The sequence below is a fragment of the Nyctereutes procyonoides genome, unplaced genomic scaffold (genome assembly GCF_905146905.1).
Source record: "Nyctereutes procyonoides isolate TBG_1078 unplaced genomic scaffold, NYPRO_anot_genome, whole genome shotgun sequence".
Lineage (NCBI taxonomy): Eukaryota > Metazoa > Chordata > Mammalia > Carnivora > Canidae > Nyctereutes > Nyctereutes procyonoides.
Genome location: NW_026575035.1, coordinates 7271520 through 7293859, shown reverse-complemented (window position 1 = coordinate 7293859; position 22340 = coordinate 7271520). Strand labels below are relative to the sequence as shown.

Sequence of the window (22340 nt, the reverse complement as noted above, 5' to 3'; positions counted from 1 at the left end):
CCTGCCAAGGCCATCGTAGCCTGAATTTAGAGGTGAAGAATATGTTTCAATATTCCCCCCCCCAAAAAAAATATTCCCAAATCAGAAGTTTAAAAAGATTAGGAATGTGCTGGGTCTTTAACCTGCAATTTACAATTTTATCATCTCCTAAAGAGACACGAAACCCCTAACACATGCAGCAATTGAGAAACAGTAAGTAAAATGAAGGCTGGATCAGTTCACATCATCTGAGGTACACACTCATAAACCTGATGGCCTACAGGTGCTCTTTTCCTCATAAGGGTGTCCCACAGACAACTCTAACTCATGAGCATTTCAAAAAGTGACAGAGTTATCTTCTTCCCAAAATTAGCACTGACTCCTGTCTTGTTAATCTCATTATGATACCACCATCTATCTGCTCAGTTGTCCAACCTACACTCCTGACAACCATCTCTGACTCACCCATAAATAAGCAGTTATCATATCCAGTCTAGAATTTGTTCCTTCATCATTAAGTGCTTTAGTTCAAGCCAGACCATGGACAGGTTCTGATAAAGAGGAGTGAGCCTAGGGCTATGTTATCAGTTAGTAGGATTGTAAACATAAAAGAAGCCCTTTCCTTTGACTACCATTTGTCTCGGGGATGTTTCAAACCACATTTCACACTGCGTATTCTAATGTCTTTGGATCAATAATATTAGCAACTCTCAAATCATGCTATCTTTTAAAATTATTGAGAATTCACCACTTTTGGAGATGTGCTCTGACAGACACAACTTAATTCCCGTGCTCTTGCCCCTCTCCCTCTCTCTCTCTCTCCCATCATTAACCTTCTGATTCAAGCTTTTAATGTTTCTCACCTGGACTACCGTAACAATCACCAAAAGGTTTCACTGGCTGGGTGCCTGGTGGCTCCATCGGTTAAGCATCTGACTTCAGGTCAGATCCCAGGGTCCTGGGATTGAGCCTTGCACAGGGCTCCCCACTCAGTGGGGAGTCTGCTTGTCCCTCTCCCCCTCACCCCACTCATGCTCTTTCTCTCTCTCTCTCTCAAATAAACAAATAAAATCTTTTTAAAAAGGTTTCACTGCTGCTAGTCTCCCTGGTGTCCATTTCCCCAAATGTCTAGAACATAGCCCTAAATAGAAGTGTTCCATGATAATAAATCTGGGAAATAACGCAAATGATATTGTGCATACATACCCCTACCTTCTGGAAGATTAAAAATGCACATTAGCATTTACATTAGCATAGTAAAGACTGAGAAGCTTAGAAGAACAAAAATCTATTCAACTTGGTTTAACCCATGACTTCACAAATTTTACACTCAATTTTTTTTCATTTTCATTTTATTTTAATCCTATATATTTAATATACAGTGTTATATTAGTTTCAAGTGGATAACATACTGATTCAATAATTCTATATCCTCTTTTTTTTTTTACATAACATTAATAACAAATAACACTTCAAAAATTGCTAAGGCTAGCCATTTTCTTACTTTAACATCTTTTCTGGCTTCCCATCACTAGACTATTAAATCCAAACTCCTTTGGATGACAAATGGCTCTTCCTTATATCATCTAGCTCCTCCTTAGATTTCTATTCTCATCTAAATTCCTCATGAAGATCCCTTGCCCTAGTCATGCAGATATATTCACACTTCTTCCAATACTCCACACTGTCTGATCCCATCACATCTTTATCCCTATCATTCAGTTACACGTACATGCACACACACAGTTAGCTTTCAGGTACTGTCGTAACCAGTACTGTCCTGACCTCCAATCAGGTTCAATCTGTTGGGACAGGAAAATGAAAAGGGATGATATAATGCGGAAAGTGCCTCAATAAAGATGGATCTAGAGAGCAGTGGGAATGGGGAAGAAGCACAAGGAGCTCAGGAAAGGCTCTTGGACATGACACTGACAGCAGATTTCAGGGGAGAAGGAGAATAAAGTCCAGGAGGAAAAGAACTGAAGGCAGAGAGACAACAGCAGGGATCAGCAGAGCACGGATGCCAGTAAGCCTCAGGCAGTTCCTTACCACTAGCACATGAAGAGAGAGGTGGGAACTGCAAAAGGTAAAGGCGGAGGTAGGTAGGGGCCAAGCTCCAAGGACTTTATCCTGATAGCATCAAAACATAAAACAGTTGTTATTTTTAAAAAATAATTTATATAGCTCAGATTAATATATCTGATTTTATGGACTGACTTTATGCCTTTGTGTTAGTTTTATAATCAGGAAGAAATTTCAATAAGAAGGAAACCATGCATTGGAAAAAATACAAATAAATTTTACTAATCAGAGGAAACTAGATTAACATTTTGCTTTAAATATATGCTTTTAGTCTTTTTTGCATGAACTTTTTTGTTGCTGAGTTGAAAAACTATGTTAAGACATAGGAATACCATATGAAAAAAATTAAAAAAATAAAAAATAAAAAAAGGAATACCATATGATCCTGTTGTTTATAAAACAATATCCTTCTACTACTAATATGAAGGCATGTTTCACCATATGAATTGTTTCTTTAAACAAGTCTATATTGTTGGACATCTGTTTCCAAATTTTTGTAATTATAAACAACACAGTAATGAACATTTTTATTTTTAAATCCTTGTTTACAAGAAAATTTATTTAAGTTAGAAGCAGAATTGCTAGTTCAAACAATATGCATTTTAGGTTTTATTGACATTGACAATTTGCTGCAAATTGGTACAATTCCAAAAAAAACTAAGAATTTCACACTCCCATATTAATATATGAAAGTGCCTTTTCTTCCTATTTTGGAATTGGAAATTATTATTAAAAAAATCTTTGCCTCTGTTTTCTGTTAGTACAGATAAGTAAGAAGATTCTTAAACAATAATACCAAAATAAGAAAAAAAGTACTTTCAGCCCTACCCCCTGACCTCTGGGGAAGTGAGAGAGGCTAGAGATGGACAATGATTTAATTAACTTTGCCTATATAACGGAACCTCCATACAAAACCCCTAAATGATGAAGCATGGAGAGCTCCCGAGGTTTGAAGATATTCATGTGCTGGGAGGGTGGTGTACCCCAATGCCAACTGCTGTGCTCCAGTACCTTTTGGACCTCACCCTATGCACCTCACCATCTGGCTGTTCGTTTTATATCCTTTATTTTAAAAACCAGTGATAGTAAATAAAGTATCTTCCTGAGTTCTGTGAGCCATTCCAGCAAATGATCAACCTTGAGGAGAGGGTTGTGGAAACCCCCTATATTTATAGCCAGTTGGTGAGAAGTACAGGTGAGCAGCATGTGACTTGTGACAGGCATCTGAACTGGGGCAGTCTTCTGGGATTGAGTCCTTATCTGTGGGGGTCCTATGTTAATTCTGGGTAGTATCAGAATTGAGCCGAACTGTAGGACACCCAACTGGTGTCTGGAAAATTGGAGAATTGGTTGGTATGTGGAAAAAAAAAAAATCCCCATGTATTTGGTGTCAGAAGTGCTGTTAAGTAAAAACAGTTCATATGTCAAAACTGATCAAACTGTATACATTATGTGCAGCTTATTAGACCTCAATAAAGTCATAAAAATAGTTGCCAAATTGATAAGTGAAATGTCTTATTGGTTTTTGTTTTTTCACTAGCTGCATAAATACCACATGTAATTCTTATTTATAATTTAAATGTTATGACTCTAAATTTTACACTCAATTTAAGAAATCAAGAAACTAACGGCATTACTTCAGTATTGTTATTATACAGCAGTAATGGGCTTGCCAATAACAATATTATAAAGAAACAAAAATGCTCTCTCAACACTCAAGAGAGGCATTACATCACGATATAAGAACTCATGCAGAGTTCAGGCTCCCTTATTCTACAGTAAAGCCTGAGTTGACTTTGTTTCAAAAATAAAGAAGATTCCTTTCTACAGAGCTCAACTAATATAATACTTGTTGAAAGACTGTAAAGACACGTGGATTTCTGTGGTCAACTACCGAATGATTTTCAACTTGAATATTGGTAACAGAATATATGGATTGGTCACAATTCATTTAGGTTCTTCCTGTCGTAAATTTAAGTACCTTTTCAGTACTGTAAAGATGTGAAGGTAGACTCAAAGAGTAATTTAGGCTATACATATTTAAGGACTTTACCTTATTTTGCCAATTAGACCTCTTGAAAAACTATACCAATTTATGCTTCTATTAGCAGTATGTGACTAAATCAGTTTTCTCATCCTTCTGTTGAAACAGGTTTTAGTAAGTCTAAATAATTATTGACACTACAATATTTCATTGTTACAATGATTTACATTTATTTAATTACTGTGCAGGATAAACTTCTTCTCACATAACTACCTTGGGCCTATGCCTTCTTTTCTATTAGTTTGGACCTCAGTCTTGCTCATGGACCTCAAATGTATTCCCCTTGCTCAAGCCTGTTACATCCTTCTATACTCATGCTCTCTCTCTGGATGTTCTTTTTTTTTTAATTTTTTTTTATTTATTTATGATAGTCACAGAGAGAGAGAGAGAGGCAGAGACACAGGCAGAGGGAGAAGCAGGCTCCATGCACCGGGAGCCCGACATGGGATTCGATCCCGGGTCTCCAGGATTGCGCCCTGGGCCAAAGGCAGGCGCCAAACCACTGTGCCACCCAGGGGTCCCTCTCTCTGGATGTTCTTAACCCATTCTTCCATCATCTATATTTTATTTTTATTTTTATTTTATTTTATTTATTTATTTTATTTTATTATTTTATTTATTCTATTCTATTCTATTTTAAATATTTTATTTATTTATTCATAAGAGACACACACAGAGAGGCAGAGACATAAGCAGGCTCCCTGGGGAGAGCCCGTATGGGATTCAATCCCAGGACTCCAGGATCATGACCTGAGCCAAAGGCAGACGCTCAACCACTGAGCCACCCAGGTGGACCCCGCATCATCTATCTTCTATCCTTGACTTTGCCTTTAACTCCCATGTTGGTACTATCGGTTTGTAACCATACTACACAGCCACATTGTAGCTATAACACTGGCATTATATACTAGTACTTTAAATTAAATTATCCCAATTAATTCCCCACCACAACCATATGAAATGGGCATTTTTATTTCTCTATGTTAGAGGTGAAAAAGCTGAAGAATGGAGCTCACCTAAAGTCATACAGATAATACAAGCAATGCTAGAATATGACCCTAGGTAGTCTGTCTGTAGAGTCTTGCATGCCTAAACATTACGTTAAATAGACTCCTGGAAGAACAAGTAGGGAACTAAATACAATGCCTAGCCAGCTCCAAACACCTATGTTTAATCCAGGAATTAAACTCCACGCCCAGGTCGCCTCTAGGGTTGATCCAGGTCACCATGGTTGCCCCTAAACATTCCAGAGATTGCCTCACCAAAATCTACCTAAAATATGTTATGTTCAAACAGGAATTTAAAAGCCCAAACTTGCCAGTAACTGTGACATCTTAGAAAATGATGAATGCTGGGCCACCGTGCCCATTTTACATGTTTTTCCCATTAGGTCTGTACTTTTTCTAACGTGTATATGAACACTCTGTTTCATGCAGAACCTCCTTGAACATCTTCATGGAGCTCCAGTCCTTGCTGGGAAAGTTGCAGAGGACATTCTGAATCATGATCTCTTTAAATGTTTTATCATATGTGCAGATAAGCAAACTCAGGAGAACCTTGCCTTTCAATGTTCAGTTGCCTTTCAATGTCCTGACTCTTTGAGAGAGGCTGAAGAACATAAATGTTAGTGAGCAGTAAGTGGTATCAGGGTATCAGAACAACAGGGCAAGCCAATGCAGTAAGAAAAATGATGTTATACACTGGTGCAAATGGCTAATGCTAGTCTACACAAAAGGATTTCTCTGCAAGTCCATGGAATGAGTACATAGCTATTTCTTAGTAAAATCTATTCGTCACTTTCTATACCAAAGCTTTGAATTTTTACAATTTTTGTCACAAAACTGTTGGACTAAATTTTTTTTTAAAAGTACTCAAATACCTAATAATACACAGGCCTCCTTTTGCCACAGTGAATTTTGCATAACAAAAAAAAAATAGAATTCACATAAGGGTAAAACACTTTTTTTAAGTGGCACAAGGACCAGAATGGTAGGGTAGCAGGTTCCTCCAACTAAAATTTAACACATGTGGGTTGACTGCTTCTACTTAGGTACCATCATAGAAAATTCACCAAATTTTAATAAGAAAGTCATTTGGGCAGCCCAGGTGGCTCATCTGTTTAGTGCCGCCTTCAGCCCAGGGCCTGATCCTGGAGTCCCGGGATCGAGTCCCACGTCGGGCTCCCAGCATAGAGCCTGCGTCTCTCTCTCTCTCTCTCTCTCTCTCTCTCTCTCTGTGTGTCTATCATGAATAAATAAAATCTTAAAAAAAAAAAAAAGAAAAGATAACAGTTTAGCCCTTGGGTGTGAACAGTCTTGACTGGCCCCTTTCCTTGGCTAAGACAGTGTACATTTGTGCAGTGGAACAAGATTTCCAAAGGCATTTCCCAGTTCAGCTGAAATTTGTTTTTAAAAAAAATTAAAATACTTTTTATTGCTGTTATTGTTTTTAACTTTTTGAAGAAAATTTACCATTTACCATTTTGTTGTTCCCCTCATACCCTCTGCACAGCTGAAATACTGAAGGCACAGCCTAGGTGTGTGAGGTGCTGTGCAGTGGTCTCCACTCAGGCCTCTCCCCAGGAATTCCACCTTTTGTGGGTCAGGGTTGCACCAAGCACTTTTCCCTCTGAGTACTGTGCTCACTGGAAGACTTTCATATCTTGCCAAAAAGTTCTCTCAGTAATTTAATTCATAGGCATTCACCAAATTAATAACTTTGCATGCATCATGTTAAATGTAGTAATTGTCCTTGCAAAAAAAAAAAAAACAAAAAAAAAAGAGAAAGACCAATATAATGCACAAATTAGTACTAACTCTAAGGGCAAGAACAAGGTTAGTTTTCACCACTGATTTAAGTTATGCTTTTTGAGCACATTAAAAGACATCATTTTATTCATTAGTTCAGTAATGACGTATTTTTTGATGTAGCTATTTCTTTAATCCAGAACAGCTTTAGTCTCATTTGTAATGTGAGATGTGATCAGATTTTTGCTAATTAAAAGAACTTTACCTTCCAAGCTAATTCTGAAACTGACCTTAAAAAAGAAACTTTTGACAAATTGTTTACCTGTTTTTTTTTCATTATATTGCTGTTAACCAATATTTTCCTTTTTAAGTTTGATTTTCAGAAGAATTTCTTTCAAATTTTACATTAATTGCTTTTTGTCTTCTCCTAAATAGTTTATATTTGACTTGAAAATTAGGCAGAACCAGGGACCCTTGAACCTCAGCTGGAAGATATGTTGGTACTGAGCTGTGTGGAAAGGGAGAAGTGGGGTCCCCTAAAAATACCACCCTGTTCCATTACATCTCAGCAACAGGGCAGCAGGAAATGGAGATTTCTTTTTTAAATTTTTTAATTTAAATTCAATTTAGTTAACATATACTCTATTATTAGGTTCAGGGATAGAATTTAGTGATTCATCAGTTGCTTATTACATCAAGTGCCCTCCTTAATGCCCGTCACCCATTTACCCCATCCCTCACTCGCCTCTCCTCCAGCAGCCTTCAGTTTGTTTCCTAGAGTTAAGGGTCTCTTACAGTTTGCTAGAAGTAGAGATTTCTAAGATCCAATCAGCCTAGTAGCTAAAGAACATGCAGAGGATGGATTGACTATTTCTGCACTCCAGGAGGATGACCGTGGTGGTCCAGTGGTTCCTTCTTGGCCTGCATTTGTGCTCATCTAATAAATGGCCCTGAGATTCCCTGGGAAAGAAAGAATAGCAGCCACGAGGTCAGAGTCTGGAAACCAGGGACTGCACATCAGGCAGAGGCAGTGGTCAAAGCTGCAGACCTCAAGAGCAGGCACTGCCAATTCAGCCCTGCTTACTCTCAGGGCCATACCTAGTGCTAGTACCACAGTCTGTCCTACCTGAATGCCTTGGCAGCATCTTGTTCTAGGGTCTCTGTACTGAGGGAGAGGCCCAGGGCAATATAACAGTGCTTTCTTATAATTGGATTTTTACAACTTTTTAAAGTTGCAAAAGTGATACACACAGTGTACATGTGCTCATCACTCAGCTTTTCCCAATGGTGACATCTTACATAATTACAGCATATTAAGAAAACTAGAAAGTTGATACTGGTACAATACAATGAACTAGACTGCAGACCTTACTAGGATTTCAAGAATTTTCATAGAGATGATTTTTAAAAATCACTGTAAGACTGATAAATCATGTTGTTGTTCCTCCTGCTTTTCTCTAATTTCCTCCTTTGAAACAGCAATCCATGTCCTAGTTTTTAAGATTTTTTTAAAATTACAATTTGTTTTTGAAACTTTGAAGGTAAGGTTTATTGAGCAGATTAGAATGATGGCAAGAGACATTATCACCATCAGGACACACAAGGGAAATTTAGTGAGTAATAGCAAAATGCTAGCAAGGTGAACTTAGCTTTATCAACAGGTAGATGAGCCACATAACATATTTATACCTGGCTGCCACTGGAAACTTTAAACAAGAGATTTTAAAAAGCAAAACTCATTGGGAATCAACTTTGCCAGTAGCAACCAAGTAACTTCTCAGATAACCAGTTAACAAAATTGAGGGATGTTTTAAAATAATTGATGCCAATCAGGAAGCAGGACTCTGTCTTCTGAGATGGCACTAAACAAAATATATTTTTTTAAGGTTTATTTATTTATTTAAGAGCGAACGGGGTGGGGGAGGAGCAGAGGGAGAGAGAGTCTTAAGCAGACTGTGCTGAGTGTGGAGCCAGACACAGGTCTCACAACCCTGAGATCACAACCTGAGCTGAAGCCAAGAATCAGACTCTAAACTGACTATGTTATCCAAGCACCCCAACAAAATACTCTTTCTGATCAAAGAAAGAATAAAAATCTGAAGCATCAGCTTTCAAAACATACACAAATAATTGACTTTTTAAAAAAGATTTTATTAATTTATTAATGAGAGACACACACAGAGAGAGAAAGAGAAAGAGAGGGAGAGAGAGAGGCAGAGACACAGGCAGAGGGAGAAGCAGGCTCCATGCCAGGAGCCCGACGTGGGACTTGATCCCGGGACTCCAGGATCGCACCCTAGACCAAAGGCAGGTGTTAAACTGCTGAGCCACCCAGGGATCCCTGTTATCTTTTCTTTAAAAAAGAAAATTTAGAAGTATCTAATGACAAAGGATAAGAGCCTGAAAATGGTGAATAAATTCACACTTCATCTTAATAATAAAGAAGGTCTCCGTTGGTTTATGTAGAAGAAATCAGCTCAAGGCTCAACATTTTCAATAAAGATAGAACTGTGAATAGTTCTACTAAAACTGTTACAGTAAAAATGAAGTTTCAGAGCAGCTTGTGAAAGAAAATGAGCCGTGTTCAACTATTCATTTATTTAAATAAGGCTAAAATGTTGCTGATAAAATAGGGATCATAAGTTCTCTTTCTTCACAGAAAAAAATGCATTAGTGACTATTTCCCTAAAACTGCAAAACACAAATAACAAAACAAAACAAAAAACTAAACCAAAAACCCTGAAAAATGGATTATATGACACAAATGACATATGACACAAATGACCAATCTCTCAGTAGGAAGAAACTCATGCTGAAATGTGAATAGTCCCCAACATTGCACCACACTATTCCCCTGCTAGCACCCCAAGCATCTGTTCCAGATAGCTCATAAAACAGTAATAATTATAGGTGAAACTCGTATAGTCCTTACTGGAAAGCAGGCCTTGCATGAATTAGGCTCAACAATCCTCACAATGAGCCTCTGTCACAGGAATTATGATTATCTCCATTTTACAGTTGAAGGCCCCAAGGCACAGCAAGGTCATGGTGACCTCTCAAAGTTACAGCTGGTAAGTGGCAAGCCTTGGGACTGGGACTAAGCATCTGGCTTGGGGGTCAGCACGTGTAACTACTATTCAATCAGTAAAATAAACAAATGAATATAAAACCAAAACTATTATTCTTTGCATCTGCACATTCAAGCTCTGTGCAAATGAGTCCTGAAATATTCAGAACAGAGGAAAGAAACTGCTAAGATATTGTACTTAATATGAGGTGTCTCCTGTTTTTCATTTCAAATCTATTTTCTAGGCTCAATGAACCAGAGTCTTTCTCAAGTAGAATAATAGAAAAGACAGATAGGAGCCAGGCAGGAGTTACTTAAAAAAAAAAAAGATTCACATTGTGAAACTATCCTTTGGGAAGACATGTAAAAATAACATGCTCAGCCAGCATCATAATTTTATTTGTTGTCAGACAGTAACTTTAAGTATTAAGTTAACATAACAGAAAAAGAATAGCTTTAGGATGAAAGAATTTAATCGACCAACACTTTCTTTTGATTCTCTTTATATGATATAAATTATGTTTTAATAATCTATTACAAATTAGTCTATGTATTATCCAGAAAGTTATGACTGATTCTAAAATATTTTAAGAAAAAATGAACTGATTGGAATTGTATAAATATTAAGTACACATCTAATTTTAAAAATTGCCTTGCAGGGACACCTAGGTGGCTCAGTGGTTAAGCATCTGCCTCTGGCTCAGGTCATGATCCCGGGGTCCTGGAATTGAGTCCCACATCAAGCTCCCCATGAGGAGCCTGCTTCTCCCTCTGCCTATGACTCTGCTGCTCTGTGTCTCTCATGAATAAATAAAATCTTAAAAAAAAAAAAAACTTGCCTTGCAAAAATAACAAATTCATTTTTTAGGACCAGGAAAGGAATAGCCTAGCAAGACAAAAAACTTAGACAAAAACTACTTTAGTTCAGCCAAGCACACACAAAAAACTGTTATCCTACTCTTACCCATGACACAAAAGGGCAGGCTGGGAGGCTAAGCTTTTACCCAACAAACTAGAACAAGACTACTCAACACCCCCACGGTGGCAGTATTAGAAAAGGCCCAATAGGGAGCTAGGACCCCACCTTATAGTATCAAAAGATGCCAATATTGAGAGGACAGAGATTTTAGAATAATCTAACCAAAATTTTAGAGCAGCCATGGTAAAATGGTTCAATTAAGCAATTACAAACATGCCCGAAACAACTGCAAAAACAGAAAGCAAATAGGAAGTTTCAGCAAAGAAATGGAAGATTAAAAAAAAAAAAACAAATGGCAATTTTGGAACTAAAATACAGAGTAATTGAAAAAAAAAATCTTAGTGGATAGTTTTAACAGCAAAGTGGAGGGAACAGAAGATAGAATTAGTGAAGTGGAAGTTAAAAAGATAGACATTACCCAATATGAACGATAGAGGAAAAAAAAAGAATGGAAAAAAAATGAATATCTAAAGAATCAGTAAGACCACAACAAAGGATCTAAAATCTATGCTACTGGTATTCCAGAAGGAAAGGAGAAAGAGGCTGGGCTGCAAAAGCACTGAAGAAATAATAGCTGAAAATGCCCCAAATTGTTAAGAGACATAAACCTCACAAATTCAAAATGCTGTGTGAACCCCAAGTGAGATAAACATAAATAAACCTACAACATAACACATCATAATTAAACTCCCCAAAACTAAAGACAGAGAAAAAGAATCTTGAAAGCAGTTAAAAAAAGAAAAAAAAAGCAAAATTTAATCTTAGAGGAAAAACAATTCAAATGACAGTGGATTCTTATCCCAAACCATGGGCCTCAAAAGGAAATAGCACAGTATTTATTGTGCTATTCTATTGGGAAATAGAAATATTGTCGACAGAAAATCCTACATCCAGCAAAAATATACTTTAGGAATGAAGGGGATAGTGAAACATTCTCAGATACAGGAAAACTAAGACAATTTTCACCATTAAATTCCTGCTAAAAGAATGGCTACATCAAATCCTCTAGTGGAAATGAAACAAAAAAAGAAGGAATCATAGAACATAAAGAATGAAGAAGAAATATGGTAAGCAAATAGTATGGGTAAATATACTAGAATTTCTTTCTCGAGTTTTTTTTTTTTTTTGAATTATGTTTTCCAGACAAAGCAAAAAGTATACTACTATTTGATACCAGTTTAAATATATATACAGGAGAGGTGCCTGGCTGGGTACCTGGCAGGCTCAGACAGTAGAGCATGTGACTCTTGATCTCAGGGTCAAGCCCCATGTTGGGCATCAACATACATACATACATAAATGTATGTATGTATGTATGTATGTATGTATGTATATAAATACTTAAGACAATTATAAACAAGAAAGGTAAAGGGATACGGGTGCCTGGGTGGCTCCGTGGTTGGGTGTCTGCCTTTGGCTCAGATTGTGATCCCAAGGTCCTGGGATTAAGTCCTACGTCAGTGAAATGAAATGAGTAAATGTGAAATATGGTGGAAGTTCTTGGTCAAGTGTCATAGAAGATAAGAGGCTGGGGCTAGTGTGTGTAATGTTTTGAAGGTGATACAAGTTTGGTGATGTGTTATACAATCATGCAAGAGGATGACAGTATGGGAGTGGAAGTAAAGGTCATTCTTTGGCTCTAAGAAGCTAAGGAAGTGATGGGCCAGGGCATTAGATGGGTCATCCATGTAGATATTGAAGCTGTCAAGAAAGATGATGAAGATAGGGTGGGAGTGGGGGTGACACACAAGGGAAAGAGACCAGCTTTGCTAATGACAGCAATCAGTGGAGGAGAGTGTAATGCCAACAGCTGCCATGAGTCTCAAGGAGGGGGCAGTGATGGTTTGAAGTGGTCCTAGTCCCCTTGAAGGTAGGAACTCAAGGTCAGCTCAAGGTTTCAGTGACAGGCAGAAAATGGGGTGAGCCTGCAAGAAGAGGTTTAAGATGGAAAGAGAGTTTTGCTTATACAGAATGGGGGCTCCAGAGAGCCCAGTGCCTCATCCACAAGTAATACATTAATTTTATATCATTAATAACATTTTCACTAATTAAAGAGAAACAAATTCTCATTAAAGAAAAAAATTTAAATATACAAGAGTATAAAAATGATAGCAAAAATCATCAATAATCTGAAATAAAATGAAAGCTCATAAAAATTCTGGGCAACTCGGGCAACTTGAGTGAGCTCCCCTGGTTGGCAATATTCTGTGCATATTACAGATCATGGGTAGGGAGGATGATGCATCCTGACTTCATGGGACAGTTTCTCCCTCTGCCTATGACTCTGCCTCTCTCTGTGTGTCTCTCGTGGATGAATAAATAAAATCTTTAAAAAAATAGAAAGGTAAAGGGATAAAAAAGGAGGTAAGATTTCTATACTTGAAAGGGTAAGATAACAGGGCATCCCTGGGTGGCTCAGCAGTTTAGCCCCTGCCTTCAGCCCAGGGCATGATCCTGGAGTCCCGGGATTGGGTCCCACATTGAGCTCCCTGAATGGAGCCTGCTTCTCCCTCTTCCTGTGACTCTGCCTCTCTCTCTGTGTGTGTCTCTCATGAATAAATAAATAAATAATCTTTAAAAAAATTTTAATGTGAAATAACAATATCTGTAAACTGACATTATAATAAGTTATGTATATAAAGTAATACCTAAGGCAAAAAATTAAAAAGGCCATATAATGAGATACATTTAAAAACAGTCAAAATAGGGCAGCCTGGGTGGCTCAGCAATTTAGTGCCATCTTCGGCCCAGGGCGTGATCCTGGAGACCCGGGATTGGGTCCCACGTCAGGCTCCCTGCATGGAGCCTGCTTCTCCCTCTGCCTGTGTCTCTGCCTTTCTGTGTCTCTCATGAATAGATAAAATCTTTAAAACAAATTGTTATAAAAAAAAGTCAAAATAAAGTGGAATTATAAAGAGTGATCAAGTAACACAGTTACTAAGGAAAAAGAAAACAAAAGAATAAACAGAAAAAATAAAATGGCAGACTTAAACCCTAACAAACCAATAATTACATTAAATATAAATGATCTAAATATATGAATTAAAAGGAGATTGGCAGAGTAGATTTAAAAATATGACCCAAACACATGCTGTCTAAAAGAAACTCACTTCAAGTATGATACAGGCAAGTTAAAAGTAAAAGGATAATGATAAAAGATATATTTTATAAATATTAATAAAAAAAGAGTAGGACATTCTATTTCCAAAAGATGACATGAGGAAATCTACTAACCCACCCCCCCCATCAAACAACCATAACTGAAGAATATTAATAAAAAAAAAAACTTTTTTAAGTTTCTGGAAATTGTTCTAAATGCATACAATAAATAAGACATTTTCTCATGTAATAAAGAATTTGGCTAGACTCTGTCCCCACTTCTTAGGGGGTAGCCTCTAAATCCTTGGAATTTCCTGAGTGATAGGAGTGTCTTTATTATTCATGGGGGGCCTCTTGGACCACATCAGAGTTTGTGCTAACAAAATGATTCAAGATGGGTAATGGCCATGTCAGTAGGACCAACTATGTTATTAGATGATTAGAGCTCTGAATCAAATGGTATCAGCCCAATTTCTGAGAAGGGGAGAGAGTTGGATACTGGTATCAATCAACTTCATGGCCAGTGAATGATTCAATCAGTTATGCCTATAAAATGAAAACTCATAAAAATTCTGGGCAACTCTGGGAACTTGAGTGAGCCCCCCTAGTTGGCAATACTCTGCATATTACACATCATGTGTAGGGAGGATGATGCATGCTGACTTCATGGGACAAGGACATTGGAAGCTTTGTGTTTAGGAGCTCCCAGATCTCACCCTATATATATGTCTCTTCTTTTGGCTGGTTCCGATTTGTATCCTTTTTGTTATAACAATATTGTAATCTTAAGTATAGGACTTTCCTGGATTCTATAATCATACTAGTCAATTATCAAATCTAAATAATCATGAAAAGCCTTGAATTTATAAACAGTTGGTCAAAAGTGAGAGTGGCCCTAGAAACCCCCCAATAGCAGCTGGTATCTGATGTGAAGGCAGTCTTATCGAGAACCATGCCCTTAACCTGTGATATTTAACCTAACTCCAGGTTTTGCATCAGAAGTCATTATACTGAATCATTAATCTAGTCATTAATCAAGAAAATCTAACAAATCTCAGTAAGAACAAGAATCTGTGGCACTTGAGCCATGACCCATTTCCTCCCCCATAGGCAACCAGAAAGATGGTGTAGGGGCTTTCTTTCTCCTCAATCTCCTGTTAAGGAATACGGCATTTCGCCAAGAAGGGCAGACTACCAGGGTATCTCATTTTCCCCAGCTCCAAGCTGCAAAAGCTAAATTCCTCATATACATGGCCAAGAAGTCAAGCAATCCCTTCTTCCATCCAGCCATCACTCATACACTGAAGGCTCTACACAAGCACAGCAGGCTGAAAATACTTGGGCATTGATATCCCTCTCCTCAGCTTGCTCAGAGGAGGTAAGTTCAAGTCAGAAAAGGCAAGCCAAGAGGAATAGAGCCTACCTCCCCCGCCCAACACTGTGGTCTTAAAGCAGGAGTGTCACTCTCAGAGAAGGGATCACTGTCCCCATTCCCACTCTAGAGCACTGACTCAAATTATGCCCAGGGCGTGAGGTAGTCCATAAGAACAGAGCTATAAAGCTCTCCCAAAGGAAATGAGTTTATTTGAAACAAATTGTGGGGAAATTGAAGCCTAAGGGCTCTCCTGAAGACACTGGAGATTTTGGTGGTTAGCAATTCATAGTAGTCTGCTAACCTCATGAAAACAGCAGGAAGCTACATTGTAAACCTGCCAGTTTCCCAGAAAGACCCAGGGAAAGAGATAATCAAGAAAAGTGCTCTTGGGGTCAAAACCTGAAATACTGGCTTCTGAAACTTCTGAAAAGGGATCCAAATTTACTTGGATCAGACTGGCAGCAATTTATGTCCCAAGAAAACAATAGGACTATATGCCAGCAACTAGTGGAATCCAGCAGCTGAGTGTTAGTTAAATCAACAGATGCAGAAAGAAAACTCAACAGAGATCAGACAGAGAGCAAAACAGAATCCTACTAAATCCACTGTCATCCCATTTGACTATGTACATGCTGAAGACTGCTCCCTCTGAGAGGTGACATCAGAGGCTTCATACTGCAAGAGAAAAAGAATTCACAAAAACAGTCCAGCTTTCCATCTAAGAATAGGAACAAAACAAGGATTCCCATTTTTGACACCTCCGTTCAACAAGTGTTAGAAATTCTAACCAGAGCAATTAGGCAAGAAAAAGAAATAGAAAGCACTCATATTGTAAATGAAAATTATGTCTGTCCACAGATTATATGATCTTACATACAGAAAACGTGGAAGATTCCACAGACTATTAGAACTTATACATAAGCACAGCAAAGTAGCAGGGCATGGTCAACACACAAAAATCAGCTGGATTTCTATACACTAACAATAAGCTATTTGAAAAGGATATTAAGAAAACAATCCACTTAAAAGTATCAAAAAGAATAAAATATTTGGAAATTCTCTTAACCAAGTAGGTGAAAATTTGTACACTGTTAATTATAAAACTCTGCTAAAAAGAATTAAAGAAGACACAATTAAATGAAAAGAGAACCCATGCTTGTGGATTATGAAACATTATTATTAAAATGTCCATACTGCTAAAACAACCTACAGGTTTGATACAATCCTTATGTAAATACCACTGGCATTTTTTACAGAAAAAAAAAAAAAATCCTGAAATTCCTATGGAACTACAAAAGACCTAAGAACAGGCAAATCAACCTTAAGAAAGAAGAATTAAGTTGAAGGCACCACGTTTACTGATTTTGAAACATTACAAAACTAATGTAATCAAAACACTGGGGTACTGGCATAAAGAGACATATAGACCAACAAAACAGAATAGAAAGCCCAGAAATAAATCCATGCACATATGGTAAAGTGATCTTTGACAATGGTGTCAAGACTACACAATGGGGAAACAACAACCTCTCAACAAATGATGTTGGGCAAATTGGATATCCACAAGCAAAGAAATGAAATTGGACCATTATACCATACCCAAAATATCAACTCAAAATGGATTAAAGATAAAACTCCTGAAAGAAAATGTAGGGTAAAGTTTCATCAACTTGGTCTAGGCAATGATTTCTGAGATATGATACCAAAAGCACAGACAAAAAATGCAAAAATAGACCGAGTGAGATTATAACAATCTAAAAATCTTCTGTATAGAAAAGGAAACCATCAATGGAGTGAAAAGGCTACTTATGCAATGGGAGAAAATATCTGCAAACCATATATCTTAAACAGGATAATACTCAAAATATACAAATAACTCCTACAACTCAACAGCAAAAAGACTAATAATTTGGTTTAAAAATGTGCAAAGAAAGGATTTGAATAGACATTTCTCTAAAGAAGACATATAAATGGTCAACAGAGATATGAAAAGATGCTTGACAAAGAAATGCAAATTATAACTTTAATGAAGTGTCACCTCACCACTGGTAGGAAGGCCATTACTTTAAAAAAAAATTAAGTATTGATGATGATGTGGAGAAATCTGAACCCTTGTACACTGTTAGTGGGTTGTAAAATAGTGCAGCCATTATGGAGATACCTCAAAAAATCATAAAAAGAACTACTACATGAAACAGCAACCCCACTTGTGGGTATTTATCCAAAAGAACTGAAAACAAAATCTCAAAGCGATATTTGCACTCTCATGTTCACTGCACCTTTATCCACAAGAGCAAAGCAGCAGAAATAATCTAATGTTCATCAATGGATGAATGGATAAAGAAGAGTAGTATATACATATAGTATAACATTATCAGTCATAAAAAAGGAAATATTGTCATATGTAATAACATGCATGAAACTTGAGAACATGCTAAGTGATATAACCAAGACACATAAAGACAAATACTACATGATTCCACATATATGAAGTATCTAAAAGTAATCAAACTCACAGAAAACAGAAAGCAGAATGGTAACTGCCAAAGACTGGGAAAAAGGGAAAATGGGGAGTTGCTGTTCAAGAAGTACAAAGTTTCAGTCATGCACAATGAAAAAGTTCTAGAGATTTGCTGTAAAACATTATGCCTACAGTTAACAATACTATTCTGTGCATTTAAAAATTTGTTGAAAGGACAGATCGCATGGATAACACGCTTTTAGTCACTATAAAAAAAAGCAAATAACATTTAATTTAAAAATAGTAAATGGGATATGTGTGGGTAACTGGGTGATGGGCATTAAGGAGGGCACATGATGTAATGAGCACTGGGTGTTATATACAACTGATGAATAACTGAATTCTACATCTGAAATTAATGATACACTATATGTTAACTATTTAAATAAAGTAAGATTTAAAAAATAGTAAATGTCCCATATACCAGTAATGACCAAGTGGAATTTGCAATTAAAAACACAATACCATCTGCATTAGCACCCAAAAAATGAAATTCTTAGGTATAAACCTAACAAGATATGTACAACATCTATATGAAGAAAACTATAAAACTCTGATGAACAAAATCAAAGAACTAAATCAATGGAGAGATATTCCATGTTCATGGATAAGAAGACTCAACACTGTCAGTGTATCAATTCTTCCTGACTTGCCCTATAGAATCAATGCTATCAAAATCCCAACAACATATTTATGAATACTGACAAACTGATTCTAAAGTTTGTATGGAGAGGCAAAAGCCCCCAGAATAGCCAACACAATATTGAAGATGAAGAACAAAGTTGGAGGACTGACACTGCTCAATTTCAAGACAATGGAGTGACAGTGGTCAAAATAATACAATACTGGTGAAAGAACAGAAAAACAAATCAAAGAAACAAAAGAGAGACCTCATAAGTCTAGTCAATTCATCTTTGACAAAGGAAGAAAGGCAATACAATGGAGCAAAGATAGTGTCTTCAAAAATGGTTGTCACAACAACTGGACATCCACGCACACAAAAATTAATCTATATACAGACCTTACACCTTTCACAAAACCAGTAGCCCCAAATGTAAAATGCAAAATTATAAAACTTCTAGAATATAGGAGAGAATTGAGATGATCTTAGGCATGGTAATGCCTTTGTAGTTATAACATTAAGATCCGTAAAAAAAAACAATGGATAAGGTAGACTTCATTAAAATTAAAAACCTCTGCTCTGAAAAAAAAACAATAGTAAGAGAATTACAAGGCAGGTCACAGATGGACAAAGTATTTGCAAAATATATATTGATGAAGGACTGTAATCCAAAATACACAAAGAATTCTAAAAACTCAACAACGAAAAATAACAAACAACTCAATTAAAAATGAGCCAAAGATCTTAATAGACACCTCACCAAAAAAGATACACAGATGGGAGAAAAAAAAAAAAAGAAGATATACATATGGTAAATACCATATAAAAAAATGTTCCACATCCTAGGAAATGCAAATAAATATAAAAAAATGAGACTACTACCTTATTAGAATGGCCAAAATCCGGAACACTGACAGCACAGCCAAATGCTAATGTGGACAGAGTTACAGGAACTCCCATTCATTGCTGGTGGGATGCAAAATGGTATAGCTATTCTGGAAGATAGTACTCTTACTACACAACCCAGCAATTGTGCTTCATGGTATTTATTCAAAGGAGTTAAAAAAATATGTCCACACAAAAACTTGCACACAGATGTTCACAGAAATGTGGAAGCAACCAAGATGTCCCTCTGTAGGTGAATGGATAAACTGTGATACAACCCGCAAAAGAATAGTATTCAGTATTAAAAAGAAATGAGCTATCAAACCATGAAAGACATGGAAGTTTTTTAAAGTGCTCATTACTATGTGAAAGAAGCCTATCTTACTTTTTTTTTTTTTAAGAAGCCTATCTTAAAAGAATATGGATCTATGACTCTAAATGCAGGATACTCTGGAAAAGGAAAAAGTACAGACAATAAAAAGATCAGTGGTTGTCTGGGTTGGGGGAGAGAGAAAGAGATGAAAAGGCAGAGCACAGAGGATTTTTAGAGCAGTAGAAAATTCTGTAGGATATCATAATGATGGATATATACTATTAGACATCTGTCCAAACATATAAAACATACAACACCAAGAATGAACTATGGACTTTGAGTGATTGTGATGTGTCAATACAGGTTCATCCTTTGTGACAAATGAACCATTCTGATGAGTGACGGTGACAACAGGGAAGGTTGTGCATGTGTGGGAATGGAGGATATATAGGAAATCTCTGTACCCTTCCTCTCAATTTTGTTGTAAATCTCAAGCTTTTAAAAAATCTTTCTTAAAAAATAGCAAATTAAAAAAAAAAGTCTGACATTTTGTATTAGCACAAAGTGTAACAGAGAAAAGACAAAAGTACAGTGGTAAAGGTACTAGACTGAAGCCTCGCTATCTGAGTTTGAACTGCAGCAGCAGATAGGCTCTTTGCTTTGCTTTCTTGACCTGTAAAATGAATTAGACTAGAGGAACTTGAAAATCTCTTTCAGCTCTAAAAGCCTATGAATCATCTTAACACAAACCAGAAAGCTTGGAATAAAACAATACACTTGAATAACATCACCCAAAAAGCCTGTTGAATGTTTTTAAAAATGGACTATTACTAAAGTTTTTTAAGTCTTAAGAAAAATCATGTAATGCAGATGGCTGTTCCATTGTTAAAATAAACATTTCACATGCTTTCTCAGCCATTTTAGTGTTTTTACATGATCCACCCAAATATCAAACTGGTATCTGAAACAATAGTTTGGACATTTTCCATGTTATGAAACATCCTAAATGTTTTCTAAAAATGATTCTGGTACATGATATACAAAACATTCTTTAAAGAAAATGCATACTTAATTTTAGTGGAATTTCTTAGAAAAAGCATTATTCAGTTTTTCTTAATTATCAGCAAATGACATATATGAAAACGAATATGTTGTGTAGTGGCAAAGGTGGACCTTAGAAGATATAGGTTCAAGTCTTTACTACCTCTAACTAACTTACTGTCCCTCAAGCAAATTAAAAAAAATCACCCAAGCCTCAATTATCCTGTTTGTAAAATGAGAGGTTGGACATTCTCCAAACGTTTCACACTTCAGATTGCTCATATTGTTTTTCTTCTATGCATACCATATCTCAAGGATCTGCCTTTCAGACAGACTGCATTTATTTAGGAATAATAAATCATCTTCTTGTTTCTCCTACCAAAGACTGCCAATCTGAGATTCAGAACAACTTGACACAGGAATTCAGAGATATATTTCTAATTCAGAGCAATAAATCTACTAAGAATGAATGCAATATTTCTATTAGATTGCTAAAATACCATTAACGACACCTATTATTATATTGAGTACAGTAACACCAAGCTGAATAGCACAGGTCTAAATGATATCTAAGATAATCAATACAGTAGGGAAAAAAGTAAAAACACTACTTTTTTCATTTGTTCAAATGAAACTACAATGTCAAATACTGTGCTCTCATGATTTACTTCTTAAATCAGAACAACTGGTCCCCACCCCCACCCCCAAGAAGATTACACTTATTTTTTAAATTTTCCCTCCTTTTCCCTTGGGGAGGGGTGGTTAACCATGTTTATCTTTTAGATTGATTAGCTTTCCAAGAAGCAGTTTCAACTTAAAAAATTTTTTTGCAATCACCAATAATACCAAAAATAGTACAGTGCAGTCCATAAACACTTTCTGAATAAATGAAAGAATAAATGCTACATCCATCATATGCAGAAGTTTTAGGGAGATTGTCACCACTGCCTTACTAAATCTTAAACTTAACAGCCCTCAAGCATACAGTTGCCTATTGCTTCCTTTTTAGTGTTTTTAGTCAATGTTTTAGGTACTCTCACTCCTCTCATTTCTCATGTCAAGGGATTTTTATCTTTTCAATTACATGTACTCCGTGTAGTATGTACAGAAAGGTCATGGACTGAGCACTTCTCAATTCATACTTGTTTTAGATAAACTGAGTTTTCAATGATTCATGTTATAACACAATAAAGACTCAATGATTAAAACTAGTGAAGAGTCAGATGAACAGAAGAGAGTAGAAAGTCCAGAAGAAAACCAAATACAAAATCTTAGTATATGATAATAGTAAAGTTTCAATGTAGTGGGGATTAAGTTGAAGTCATACTTGCAGTATGACTTGCATATTTAAAAACAAAAAATCCAGATGAATTCTGGATGATTAAAACAAAATTCCAGATGAATCGCATATTTAAAAACAACAGCAAAAAAAAAAAGAAACTATAAAAGTTCCAGAAGATAATGTAATAGTATTTTTTATGATCTTACAGTGGGGAAGGCCTTATTAACTAAGCTAAGATTACAAATGCTATACAAGGCTATAAAAGAAAGACCATTCAAATATACTAAAAAAGAAAACCAAACTT

General features: G+C 36.4%; 1 protein-coding gene across 7 annotated transcripts in view; it reads right to left on the bottom strand.

Moving 5' to 3' along the window:
- The window catches only part of STAU2 (staufen double-stranded RNA binding protein 2), a 294957-nt gene that overhangs the window by 115035 nt on the left and 157582 nt on the right, over nt 1-22340 (bottom strand). The window lies entirely within an intron of this gene.